We start from the raw sequence: 13784 nt of genomic DNA, 5'->3' as shown, positions 1-13784 counted from the left end.
GTAGCTTTTAACTTTAAGCTAAAGCTAAATTGCCTTACTTACAAAAACGCATTACGTGTGTAATCTGTATATATATATATATATATATATATATATATATATATATATATATATATATATATGTCTGTGTATGCCTGTATATATATATATATATATATATATACACACACTCACCTAAAGGATTATTAGGAACACCATACTAATACTGTGTTTGACCCCCTTTCGCCTTCAGAACTGCCTTAATTCTACGTGGCATTGATTCAACAAGGTGCTGAAAGCATTCTTTAGAAATGTTGGCCCATATTGATAGGATAGCATCTTGCAGTTGATGGAGATTTGTGGGATGCACATCCAGGGCACGAAGCTCCCGTTCCACCACATCCCAAAGATGCTCTATTGGGTTGAGATCTGGTGACTGTGGGGGCCATTTTAGTACAGTGAACTCATTGTCATGTTCAAGAAACCAATTTGAAATGATTCGAGCTTTGTGACATGGTGCATTATCCTGCTGGAAGTAGCCATCAGAGGATGGGTACATGGTGGTCATAAAGGGATGGACATGGTCAGAAACAATGCTCAGGTAGGCCGTGGCATTTAAACGATGCCCAATTGGCACTAAGGGGCCTAAAGTGTGCCAAGAAAACATCCCCCACACCATTACACCACCACCACCAGCCTGCACAGTGGTAACAAGGCATGATGGATCCATGTTCTCATTCTGTTTACACCAAATTCTGACTCTACCATCTGAATGTCTCAACAGAAATCGAGACTCATCAGACCAGGCAACATTTTTCCAGTCTTCAACTGTCCAATTTTGGTGAGCTCGTGCAAATTGTAGCCTCTTTTTCCTATTTGTAGTGGAGATAAGTGGTACCCGGTGGGGTCTTCTGCTGTTGTAGCCCATCCGCCTCAAGGCTGTGTGTGTTGTGGCTTCACAAATGCTTTGCTGCATACCTCGGTTGTAACGAGTGGTTATTTCAGTCAAAGTTGCTCTTCTATCAGCTTGAATCAGTCGGCCCATTCTCCTCTGACCTCTAGCATCAACAAGGCATTTTCGCCCACAGGACTGCCGCATACTGGATGTTTTTCCCTTTTCACACCATTCTTTGTAAACCCTAGAAATGGTTGTGCATGAAAATCCCAGTAACTGAGCAGATTGTGAAATACTCAGACAATTACTAACGCCATTAAAGATTAGAGATCAGATAAATGATTAGATAAAGATGACATTTTTATACATGAATAATGCAAAAACAGCTTCACATTATGTGACACTTGAGTTGATCTGAGTTAATACATTATAGGACTGTCTAAAACACATCCGAAGACAATGTAAATGTCTGACAGGTTAGCATTTCTGCACTGGATGAGAGCGTCACACTATGATAAACCAAAACTAATTCACTCCTATTACAATTAATGAAGCGGTCTACAATACTGAACATTATGGCACAGATATAAACTGTATAGCAGAATCTCTACTGTCCAGCTCTAATCGATACTGTATGTCTATGGGATGTGGGAAAAGAGCCAAAAAGCTTTGTGAAGAGAAAATGTTTGAGTCCTCATTGAGGTTGGCATTGATGCATCCGCACCGGTGTTCAACAAAGACAGGAGTGCATTTCAGTTTCAGCATATGCTATTCACCACACACATCTAATATTCAGAGTTAAAATGCTCAGTTAATACTGCATTACGGTCACTCATTCATGGAGAAAGCTTTGAATTGTGTCTGGGAAGGGAGGGCGCATGCTGCAGATAGAATTGTTATGTAAAAGTGTGTCAGATTGCATTGGTGAAGCATGGCTAACTTTATTGGACAAGACTGTGCGAGCAGAGAGACGGGGAGAAAGGTAGACACAGCGAGATATATTTAGAGAGACGCCAAAGTGAGGCGAGACAGGAGAGAAAGAGAAGACAGCAGGGGAAAAGAAGGAGAAACACCCCACGCCATGCTTAGAGTTTAGTGAAGTGGCAAATCATGGAAGACTCTTTTGTTTTTATTGCTAACTACATCAGAGAGCAAAACAGATTCATTTTGCACTTTTAAAATAAAGGCTCCAAAAAGTTAGATGTAACAGGGTTGGAATTACACCTTTTAAAGAACGATGTTACATCCTCAAATCCCATCCTTTTAGTTTGACCAATGGTAGACGAGGGGAGTATTTGAAAACAGTCCATATCTTTGCAAATCATTTTGGTGACACAGAAACGACACATTTCATCTTCAACTTGGTCAACCAACTATACGTACTGGTGCTTCAAAGATTCTCATTTCCTCAGTTAATGGATGAAAACTAGAACCAGCATCCAAAATGTCTTTGGTGAGTATATACAACGTAGTCGCTAATTTTTGCAAATTTAATAATGTTCACTCACATTAAGATATATGGGGTCGGTGGGATTTTTTTATGTTTTTGAAAGAAGTCTGTTCTGCTCACCAAGGCTGCATTTATTTGATCAAAAATACATTTAAAACAGTAATAATGTGAAATATTACTACAATTTAAAATAACTGTTTTCTATTGTAATATATTGGTAAAAAAGTAATTTATTCCTGTGATTAATGTTGCATCATTACTCCAGTCTTCAGAAATCATTCTAATATGATGATTTGCTGCTCAAGAAACACTTATTATTATGATCAATATTGAAAACAGTTACACTGCTTAATATTTTTGTGGAAACCACAGGATACGGTCACATTATCATTGCTCTTTGAAATTTCGTAGGTGAAATCCAGTATTTTACTCGTACTAAATGTAGGCTCAAAGATGCACTAGTCCTCGACAAGAGACATAAACAAGAAACAGTGAGACATAAACAATCGAAATAAAACTGAGGTTCGACAAAACAGCCTCTCAAAAGTCTATAAACACTCAAGTCTCAGTTAAGCTCAAGTGCTCAAAAAGACCACAAGTAAACCAATATCCTTTAAAAAGGTCTAACATGTCCGCCTGTGGTGAAAATCTAGCTTTTAATGTTGTTTAATGTTGTTTGAAGCTTTTAATGCTTCAAGACAAACCATGTGTAAATTCATAAGTCGACACCATTGCTGAGTATTTTCTCCTTAAATCCGCAGTGAACCAGACAGTCTCAAAAACACGCTTTGAAATCGCTGGTGTTTCTGACGTCACAAACTACCTTGTAACCAATCAGATCAACGTGTGATCGTCAACCAGTGGATCTCTGAGCTGGTGTGAGTGAGTGGAGGCAGGGCTCATTTGCATATTCATAGAACCATGTATACTAAACGAGGCAAGGGTGTCGAGTTACATTCAAGCTGTTTTAAGGCATGAATAATTTTTTTTTTCCAAGGAAAAAACGTTTAAATATGTAATTTCGGTGATCAAAGATGAGTTTTAAGGGATACAATTATTGACTACAGGGGTAAAATTAAAGTAAAATGAAAGAGTCAAAGTATACTTGCACTGGACGTGCCGGTTTAGGCCTCATCGCTGGTTGCAATCATGTCCTCATCTCATATATGAAACACCTGCCATTCAGCAACTTGCTAACATACTCGCGTAAAGTAGCCTTGTTGACTAGTTTGGGCGAGTACGGGCAAAACGCACAAGATATAGTACCTTCAATGCCATGTAGATGGTGATATCACTTCTGTAGCAGAAATAAACACAGAAAAGAACATATACAAAAATGTAGTCAAGTAGAGAGTAAAAGTTGATAATATCAAAGTACAAAGTAGCCAATAAGATACTTAAGTACAGTATTATACATACATTATATTTACTCAAATACTTTTCACCACTGTTTAATACCAGGTGTAAATAACAACATATCTCAACTGTGCACAGAAAAAGATATAAATCCCACAAACCTAAAAACCCAATTATAAATGGTTCTTTGCAATGATTTTGTCACCTTATCCAGCCACAAACCGCTAATTTGTGCTAACCGCAAGCTGCTAATGAGACATGATTCAGCAATCTCTCTGATTAATTGAAAAAGTATTCAGCATTACATTTTTAACCCAGCGCTCAAGGCAAACGTCTTGCCATTGTATTGCATTTCATTTATTGCCCAAGAAAGCAATATCACAGTCGAAACTGCTGATTCAAATGGCGGACACTTGGCCTGAATGAAATCTTGAATTTAGATTTGTTTTGAGAAGAACAAAAGCTCTCCCGAGAGCTGCCAAAGATGATGTACAATGTGCTAAAACTTTCACAGACACTGAGATGGATCTTATGACAATGAGATCTTATTATCTATATGCTAAATAATTCTGCAGAGAAACCACCTCTGCCAGCTTTAACTCTACAGCACAAAGAAACTCTTACCAACACCTACTCGCACTCATGAGTGAGAGACGATTTGCATAACAAAGGCCGTGGAAATGGGGAACTTCAGAAAAATGAAGAAATAAGAAACATACGCCCCTCATAGTGACTAGGGAGGTTGCGTTTAATGCTGAAAAGATGCTGGAAGCACTATAATCAAACTTTTCTGTTTTTGTTCACCTGATTATTTGGGTTTTCTGTGGAAACTAAAAGACATCAACATGAATCAAATGTGTCAATCATGAGTGAGGAAAAAAGAGGATTTGGTCACACCGTGTCACGTTTCAAAGAACCTCATTACCCAAGTATTTTTGGAAGCTTTTCTTTTCATTTCATTAAGATCGCTACTTTTGCCAGCATGAGCAGCAGATGTCATCAGTGTGACCCAGCCGAGGAGATGATGCGAAAAGGCTTAAAGAAATGCTCTGGGTTCAGTACGACCTAAAGTATATTGCAAACATCTATGTTCATGTTTACAGTAACAGATTTACATTTAAAGTCAATGCCTTACAGTCAAGGCCTTACAGAGGGTTTAAAAATCCTGTGAAATAGCTTAAAGTCTCCATGAAAGTTCTTAATTTTTCCGTTTCATACGGACTTTAATGAACATTTTCTTTGTTTATTAATGAATATTCCAAAATTTGGATTCAATAAAGATGCACTAAGAGTATGTTTACACGACAACGATGTACTTTAAATGGGAACGTTTTTCCTCTGCATTTTTCACATGCATTCAACAACGTTGTCAAAATGATCCCATACACACGGATCCGTGAAAACGACTAAAAACACTGTATTCTGCTGCCAGGCCAGTAGATGGCCTATAGACTGAACACGTAATACGCATGCGCATGCACATGACATGACAATTTATGTTTTTTGTAGTTTACACTGAAGAACTTGCACTTTGAATCACAGTTTCAAAAGTTAGCATTTTCAGGCCCCTAAAACGTCGTTGTTGTGTAAATGAACGGCCAAAACTTTAAAAAAAACGCATTCTCTTTCTACCAGTTTACACAAAAATATAAAGCAGCACAACTGTTTTCAACATTGACAATAATCAGACATCTTTCTTGAGCAGCAAATCATCATATTAGACTGATTTCTGAAGGATCATGTGACACTGAAGACTGGAGTAATTATGCTGAAAATTCAACTTTGATCACAGGAATAAATGAATGCATGCAAATAGAAATGGCTATTTTAAATTCTAATAGTATTTCACAATATTACAGTTTTTAGTTTACTGTATACCTGATTAAAGCTACAATATGTAATTTTGTTCGCCGCTAGGGGTCGCTAACCTCTTACAATAACAAAGGCGTAAGTTGATAAGCGGAATTATGGAACTTGTCATCATGCCGAAGGATCTAATAATGTTTATGGATGAGTGAAAGCATTCATGTTTTTTAACATGACTGTGGTATGAAGCAGGGCGCGATTGCTAATGAGAGACAGATATCAGCGGCACACGCAAGGATATAAAGGAATAAGAACATTTAATTCTACCGAACTACCCGCAAGTGCTGAATAATACTCACACAGGTCAGTTTATTAGACGAATCAAACTTGTGAGGTAACGCAGCGCTTTCACTTGGTCTACACTATCACACTAAATTGCATTTGAGTGTGTTGAAAGTCATAATGTTATTCTATGTGTTAGTTTGTCTGTATGAGACTAGCAGTAAGCTAGATCAACATTATAATAACATACTGATCATATTCTAACATTTCATCATGTTGAGCTATATAACATTGATTAGTTTTATGTACATTTGCGCGTCTCTGTCAAGTCGAAGTTAGTCGCGGACGCTAGCTCTCGGCATCCTGAAAACGCCACGCTGATATTGATCCTCGTTTTAGTTCTCCTTTTGTCCCAAAGTCTGCTTGCCATGGTCCATAATGTTTGAACGAAACAACAACAGCGCGAGCGCGCCGCTAGACGTAACGCAGTTGTCCACGTCTGTCGCCATGGTTACTATGGCAGTACGAGCGGAAACCAGGGATAACGCGGATATTACGTCATTGACAGGCGACAAGTGAACCGGGCCGAGCCATTATTTAAAATTGGAATTTCTCTGAAATTAAAAATCTTTGGGAACTTTTGGGATATTGTAAGTACACAACTGCAGGAAATATATCACACTGTGCAAGTGATTTTTGGATATTTTATTACAAAAGTCATACATATTGTACCTATAAATAAATGCACCTTGGTGAGCATAAGAGAAAATGTGTTGTATGAGCTGTAAAGCTGTCCAAATCATGACTAAGTGGATGAACATCTAGTTATGCAATTTTAGTAGTGTGCAGTAGTTTGAGCTGCAGGAATAAATAATAAAGAGGACAAATTCACCCCATTAACTATATTGAGAATAAGTGATCGATCAAAATGGATTTTTCAATGGCAAACTTAAAACTTTTACCTTTAGTCTCCCTGAAATCGTAAATCTTTGGTTAAAACCTCGGTTTTGTAACAAAATTGAGCTACGATGTAGAAAGAGATGAAAAATAGCCTAAAAGAAGCGTTGTTTCAGATGTATAGCAAGCTACTACAATCGGCTGAAAGATTATGAAGACAAATCATTTTTTTCTTTGGAATAACCAGCAGAATGAATCATGCACAATAGGGACGTATACTGAACGCGTAAGAAAATAAATAAGGTGCAGTTTGATTAAACGCCATCTTAAAGTTCTACTGAACCTGACACCTTCCCTTTCATAAAACCCCAGCCTCAGTTTCCCGTCTGCAGAAGTAATGTCGGTGAAGTGAGAGGTTTGAATCAGTGTCAGCCAAGGGCATGATTATTTGCACAGGTTTGATGGCTGGTTCCTACACATACTTTATGTGTTTATGTGCTGCAAGAATGATAGAGGGAGAAGAAAGCGTGAACCAGCCGGACTAACACTCATTATATCAGCTACCTCTCAGAAAACACTATACTAAAGAGAAAGAACTATAGAGAGAGAGAGAAAACGTATTAAAGTCTTGATAGGCACAGCGAGAGAAGGTGTAAGTGAGACTTGGATAGTTTGTGGTAGCAGTGTCACTCGAAATTGAGCTTGAGTTGAAACAAATCCACAAGACTTCCGTTCATCTTCAAAACGCAAATGATTTTGAAAGAGATTTCTGTCCCTCCATTGAAAGTCTATTCGTCCTAAAGTCTGACGGTTCCAAACGTTTAGAAAGAGAAGGGTTGCCAAGTCCGCGGTTTTCCTTTTAAACCGTTGCTGCGGGTTTATTTTTTCCACTGCAGGTTACAGGTTTGAAGGTGGGATATGGCCAAGTTTTCTGAAGAGACACAATCGCTTTATATGATGAACAGATTTAATGTGGCTTTTATTCCCATATAAACTTTGATCAGCAAACAATGTTTACTGCATTCAAATTTGGCCACGTTTCAGCTTCTGCAAGAACCAATGAGGTTCATTCTCGTGTTACGCAACAAGTTTGAGCTTCTGCAAGAACCAATGAGGTTCATTCTCATGTTCCGCAGAACGTTTGAGCTTCAGCAAGAACCAATGAGGTTCATTCTCGTGTTACGCAACAAGTTTGAGCTTCAGCAAGAACCAATGAGGTTCATTCTCATGTTACGCAACAAGTTTGAGCTTCTGCAAGAACCAATGAGGTTCATTCTCATGTTCCGCAGCACGTTTGAGCTTCTGCAAGAACCAATGAGGTTCATTCTCATGTTCCGCAGCACGTTTGAGCTTCTGCAAGAACCAATGAGGTTCATTCTCATGTTCCGCAGAACGTTTGAGCTTCTGCAAGAACCAATGAGGTTCATTCTCATGTTACGCAGAACGTTTGAGCTTCAGCAAGAACCAATGAGGTTCATTCTCATGTTACGCAGCACGTTTGAACTTTCATTCACGCACTTCAGTCAAGTACGGTTCAGCTTATGTGCGCTTAAAAACATGAAAATACAAGACTGATAGACTGACAATTGAGCACAAAGACACACTTCTGATTTGTCACTAAAGATCAGCTGTCAGAAAGTAGAGTTTGTGCACCACAACATGATTGATAAACTAATAAATCTCAATGAAACGGCATTATGTAGTCAAATTCCCTAAAAGACGATTTAAAGCAATAAAGAAATGCACAAGCTAATTCTTCAGCAGCCTTCTCACCCAGCGCAGTTCGTCTGTTGTCTATTAATGTGCTATGTCATGGCATGTTAGCAAATGCATGAAGTTACATAATCCATAAACACTGCCTGGTTGAATCAGTATTGGGCCCATTTTTTATGATGTTAAACTGCTGATGCATGATATTGTCTCGCTGGCTGTTTGTCGTCTGTGATCTCAAGGGTTTATTCACAGGAAATGGACATTACTCTGAGAAAGCTGTAAATTCTATAGTAGTGCTGATGTCAAACTGAAATGAAGATGGAGAACTCACTACATCTCACTGCTTAATGAAATGTTATCCCTGCTGAAAAGCTGGTCTAAACATCAGATATTAAAAAAATATTATATATATACACAAGACAAAATAAAAATGTACACAATTTGTCCTTTTTTAAAGCAGACATGCTTCTTTGAGCATCAGCGGTTGCTGGCAGTCTTTTGTGGTTGTAGTGAATGAATCCCTCAGATGTCTGGAGTGGCAAAGCAGGATCTTGACATAACTGAGCCACTATGGTTGAGAATTTGAATATGAAGAGCAAGCAGAGAAACCAACAAAATTACAGGGTATTTGGCAAGAACAGTGGGCAGAAAACACGAGGACTCGATTATCACAAAAGGACGAAGGGTCATTGATGTTCAAGGAGGAAACATATTAAGGAGCAAGGGTGTGTGGGGGATAATTTTGTAAATTCAGTTATTTTGTCTTCTGAAATATATTTTATGCCAAATAGCTTTATCGGAACAGTGTTGATAAAAATAAAATAAAATAAAAAAGCAACTCTGATTCTGCAAATGTTATGTATGAGGAAAACCTGCACCAAAAACACCATTGTTGTTATTGTTAATTGAAATAAAGCTGAGATAAAATAAAATATAAATATTAGATGAAAAACATAAAAAACCTCTAAATATCAGATGAAAAGCCTAAACCTAAAAAAATAAAATAAAAATTTGTTGGGGAAAAAACAAATTTTAGAAATGTTGCATTGGCAACTAACTGAAATAAAATAAATTTAAAGTTGAAGTACTAAAATTATTAAAACTGAACCAAGAAATATTAATGCTAAATAGAAACATTAAAAAACAAATAATTAATAAAATGATGAAAGCACGTTAAAAAAACGACTAAAACAATCAATTGAAAATATAAAAATAAGTCAAAATATTATAGAAATGTTTAAATATATTAAAAAGTATTCATATATACTATAATAGTATATTACTAACACTGACCAGCATTATCTGGTCTCACAGCCTGACAAGCTGCAAAGTGTTTAAAACCCCTCAAATTCTGACCATCCTTGCACTGCAGTAATCATGCATGCACCAATGAGACACTGTGACAGAGCGCTTCAACTTCAAAGCAATCCATTACATTTCAGGTGTGTTCTGTGGACAAACATTGGAAAACCAGCCAATTCACATGTTCTCAATCATGAGCATCATGAAAGCACCCGCTCAATGTCATTCTAACATCTTCCAGGAAACCTCTCAGTGTTGTTTTGCTCCAGATGAAAGCGAGCACACAGAATCTCCTTGATGTGCATGTGCTAACAGGAACAGATCTGTCACTCAGCAGGATTGCAGAAGCATTAAAGATTAAGGATGAAAACATCATGCACAAATAATTAAAAATGCATTGGTTGGCTAAATGCTCAGACCTACGTCAAAACAACAGTGCTATCAATTACAAAAGCAGCAATGAGATGAGCTGGTTAAACTACAGATGGGCATTTAAAATGCACATTTTACTGTGACTAAGCCTGGAACAAATAAATGCCGCCTTATTGACAAATTGTCACATTTAGCCGAAAGAAAGGTGCTCAAATCTTTTACAAAAAAAAAACACAATTTATCTTTAAAAAAACATAAATATATATAATTTGCATAAGATATAAAGGCTTGTATTCTAACAAAATGTAGTGAGGAATAAGCTTTCATGACAAAAAACTGTCAATAAAGTAAAAAAAGCACTTTACAATAAGGTTTCATTAGTTAACATTAGTAACTACTTTAGTTAACATGAAAAAAGAATGAATGATACTTCTACAGCATTTATTAATCTTAGTTCATGATAATTTCAACATCAACTAATACATTAGGCTATTAAAATCAAAAGTTGTATTTGTTAACATTAGTTCATGCACTGTGAACTAACATATGAACAAACAATAAACGACTGTATTTTTTATTAACAAACATTAACAAAGATTAATATATACTGTTGCTCATTGTTAGTTCATGGTAGTTAATACATTAACTAATGTTAACAAATGAGACCTTATTGTAAAGTGTTGCCGAAACTTTTTATCTTACAAAATGTTGCTTCTATAGAAAAACATCTAAATATGTTTGATATATATTTGACCTGGAAAACAAAGATTTTTTGAAGTGAAGATCTACCAGCAGGGTCTAATTGGCCCATGCTAACCAGTCAAACCCTGACCATTAGGTAAACGGCTGTTTACGTATCCTTAATGTTTTGATTGGTGGGATTAGATGAACATACTCTTCCCGAATGCTTCATTTGGCACCTAAAAACGAGCCGGTTCCACCCATTGGGCCGCAGACAGTGATGACCAGCGTCCAGCACGAGCGGAGCCCAGCTGGCTAATTACTGGGAATCTCTTTTTAAAATGACCATAATCAACTCCAGAGCTCATTCATAGGAGGACCCTAGAGTGAAAATCCACAGTTCTGGCTAAGTCTAGAAGCGTGGACGCGATGAAACAGAGTGAGAAAACGATAATTGGGGTGGAAGGTTTGAGGAGGATAAGGAAGGTTAAGTGTCTGGTTGGAAGCCAAAAGCGCATCCCGAGCGCTGATGTGATATGAACTTCACGGCGAGATGAAAATGAATGCGGAGAAGGAGTGACACAGCGGACAGAAAGTGAATGAGTGACACAAACAGCATCTGACAGTGCATGCATTACACCGGCTTAATGGCTAATGGGAAAACTAGTTTGTGAATCTCAGAGTTGTTTTTGCAAGCACAACATGAAGATTGAAAAATCTAAATGAACAATCCAAAATTACATTCAGCATGGAAATTAATTAATTAAGCATTAACCACATTTCATTTCTTAAGACCTTAACCTTTCCAGGTCTTTTTGTGCATGATTCATCATTGGTGCATGTTATTACAAATAAATTCAGTGTTTGTCTTTGTAATCTTTTTTTGAGAAGTATAAAGAACTTGGCCTCCCTCTGAAATGACTTTCTTATTTGGATGACATCGTACATTTTCGAGTCTTCCCCTCCAGCCACTTGCCGTCATTTTCCAATCAAATCCCAATGGATAAAATCAAGTCAGGAAATCTTTTCGCGTAATGCATGGTTTATATGTTTTTCTACTTATTTATGTATTCTTATTCTTTTCAATGGTGAAAAGCAAAGTAAGAATTTCATTGAACTTGAACTTCTTTTTTTTTTTATTGTGACAAAAGCGACTGTCGCCGGCTTCATTCAGACTAGCTAATGCATGATGCTGCGAGTGACACGATGACCTATGTGGAAAAACAGCTAAACAGTTTCGAGACAGATTTATAAGGACAAGTTTGGGATCAGTAAGATTGTTTTAATGTTTTTGAAAGAAGTCTCTTCTGCTCACCAAGGCTGCTTTAATTTCAAAAATACAGTTAAAGGGTGAAATATGAAATTTGAAATAAGTGTTTTCTATTTGAATGTAATTTATTCCTGTGATCAAAGCTGAACTTTCAGCATCATTACTCCAGTCTTCAGTGTCACATGATCCTTCAGAAATCATTATATGATGATTTGCTGCTCAAGAAACAATTTGAAAACATGTTGAAAACAGTTGTGCAAATTTTTGCGAAAACTTTTATTAAAAAAAATTCAGGAACATTTGATGAATAGAAAGTAAAAAAAAAAGCATTTATTTGAAATATAATTTTTTTTAACATTATAAATGTCTTTACAGTCACTCACTTTTGATATATTTTATGTCTCCTTGCTAAATAAAAATATGAATTTCTACAAACCTCAAACTTGTGAGCGGTGCATAAAGCAAAAACACAGTTTCATCGCCAGTAAACGTTATTTATGGCCACGTAATTGCCTCAATTCACCCGCCATTGACTCTTTAACATGAAAGTCAACATATCAGTTTACCTAAACCAACACAACTGACCAGCTCCCTACACTATACAGTTGTGAATCTGCAATGACCTCTACATTTCTCAGCTTTGCACTTTCATTCTGTTATTCATCACACACACACACACACACACACACACGCGGACACACAGTGACTCACTCTGTCCTTTGAATCTGGCAAATTTAGTACAATTGGACACCAGGTGTGTGTGCTTTTATGGTTATTATAGTTTGTGTCAGCATGCAATGAAGCACTAATGTGTGTGTGTGTGTGTGTGTGTGTGTGTGCGTGTGCGTGTGTGTGTTTGGAAGCTGAAGATCTGACTGTGCTATTTTGTCTTCCCATTCGTGCGATCTCATCATTTTAGTAGAGCACAGCTGCTCAGATCTAGCCGGATCATCTCTGAACGCTTACATTCCTTCTCAGACTTATGTATATGAGGACAATCAAAACATAAAGCACAGCACCCTTCCCTTTGGAGACTAAAAGACCTGGCCAATCCATGCAAGGTGTTCCGAAACTGCCCTTTATACATGAGTGAAAGTTACTCACCAGAAACTTCCCGTTCGACCCGAGCACGAGTGCCCTGAAAACACTCGAGATGGTCCGTTTCAGAAGCGCTGGCGAAGAGAAAAAGATCTTCTTGTTGTCTTCAGGAAGCTTGAGTGATGCCCAGGCTTCCCAATCCCATCCTGCTCATTCCATGGCATCTTCTTTCCTCCGACTCACTGTCAACTGATTTTTACTCTCTTCTCTTTTCCATGCAAGAGAGTCTCTTCCCGAGGTCTCAGTCGCGATCAATGATGCACGGAGCGCCGCGTGTGTGTGTGGATCCCATCTGTCCCTCTCTCGACCTCCGCTCAAGAACGTCAACTCCAGTGTCTGAGCTCAGAGCCAGTGCGTGCGCGTGTGTGTGTGTGTGTGTGTGTGTGTGTCCGTATCCGTGTGTGGGAGAAGGAAGCAGCCAATGGGAAAGGGAGGGAGTGATGGGAGTAAGCACACGCGCAGACCTAAAGGCAGCGAATAAACAGAAGGGTTAGAATCCTCTCTTTTTCAATCCTCTCTCTCCTCTCCATCCACTGTTTCGGCTTAAAAGAAATGCTCATTATTTACTCACCCTCATGTTGTTCCAAACCTGGATGCTTTGATTTTTCACTGTCTCACAAATTAAGAAATTTGAAAGAACACACTCATCACCCTTTTTCACACAATAACAGATCATCTGTCCA

The 13784-nt window shown here is 37.8% G+C and overlaps 1 protein-coding gene across 2 annotated transcripts in view; it reads right to left on the bottom strand.

Annotated features, from left to right (window-relative positions):
- Positions 1-13475, bottom strand: part of LOC307159266 (uncharacterized protein) — a 102591-nt gene extending 89116 nt beyond the window's left edge. Inside the window, exon 1 of one of the 2 annotated variants that reach the window (XM_079872522.1) lies at positions 13108-13475. The gene's annotated coding sequence lies outside the window, so the exon portion shown is untranslated. The remainder of the gene's footprint in view (positions 1-13107) is intronic. The other variant, XM_079872521.1, reaches the window with a different exon arrangement.
- Positions 13476-13784: the final 309 nt, after the last annotated feature.

The sequence above is a fragment of the Squalius cephalus genome (genome assembly GCF_949319135.1).
Source record: "Squalius cephalus genome assembly, chromosome: 5".
NCBI lineage: Eukaryota > Metazoa > Chordata > Actinopteri > Cypriniformes > Leuciscidae > Squalius > Squalius cephalus.
This window is presented reverse-complemented; position numbering and strand designations above follow the sequence as displayed.